Consider the following 1,232-nt stretch of genomic DNA (forward strand, 5'->3'; position numbering starts at 1 on the left):
ATATATATATATATATATAAATATATATATATATACATATATAGGGGCGGATTTATGTATACGTATACGGCATTGGGTGCTTGAGTACCCATTGACCTTGATGGAGACGGAGTATATATAAAAAAAAGGGAAAATGCATAAGTATCCCTCCAGCCTATGCCCAAAACGGCTGATGGGTGTTTTGGTTCTCAAGCTAAAGTTAAAGTTTTTTTATTCTATATTTTCATATATATAGAAGATGTTTTTGTCTTGTATTCCTAAGATACTTAGAACAAAACTTTGAAGAACTTGGTAAGACACGATAAAGTTTAAGAACATTTTCACAACTAGAAAATTAAAATTAGTAGAGAAACTAGAATCAGAAACAGATTAGAAAAAATATACGAAATATTTTTCCTTAAAGAAGAATTGTTGTCAATCTGTGTTTAAAGAATCTTACTGATTCCAACAAACTTTGCAGAAACATGAAGTTACCAACGTTTAATGAACCAGTGAAGAACAGAAGATTATAAATTAATTCACAAATTTAAAATCTGTAACACATACCAGAATCTGGAAAAACAGAAAGAAGATCAAGCCCACTGAATGCACAGTGTCCCCTTAAGGAAATTATTCCCTTCTAGTATCCGAGGTTGATTTGGAATATGTCCTCCCAGGATAGAATGATCTCCATCACCAGTGTATTGATACCCAAAACACTGGTGTCAGCGAACCACTCAACGGCAGTAAAGTACACTTAGAATACTAGATTTAGTAGTAGAAGAAGTCCAGAAAAATTCTATTTTTAAAAGGAGAGGAAATTCCGCAATTTATAGAAAACAAAGGGTTAGTGTGAAAATGTTCTTATTGTGACCTTACCGGAAAGTTCACAAACCTTTGAAAAAGTCACAATCTTTCGGAAAGGTCACCACCTTTCATAAAAGTCACAACTCTTCATAAAAGTCGCAACTCTTCATTTTCCATTTACACCTTTTAAAACCTAACAATCCCCCGCATGAATGGGGAATGACTCCAAGACAAAGAAACGGACAAATATGTGTACTTTACAAACAAGAATTAATTGCATCTGAATAAGTAGGTTTCCCCTTGGACTTTTTGTAGTGAACATATGTCGGATATACTCAGTCAATCGCTAGATGCAATATATTTGAATCGTCGAGCTTTGTGTATACCTAGACAACCATATGTCACACAATTAACCCTTTACCGTTTATGGTTCTTACGATTGTGTT

This window comes from Solanum tuberosum, unplaced genomic scaffold, assembly GCF_000226075.1.
Source record: "Solanum tuberosum cultivar DM 1-3 516 R44 unplaced genomic scaffold, SolTub_3.0 scf00021, whole genome shotgun sequence".
Classification (NCBI taxonomy): Eukaryota; Viridiplantae; Streptophyta; class Magnoliopsida; order Solanales; family Solanaceae; genus Solanum; species Solanum tuberosum.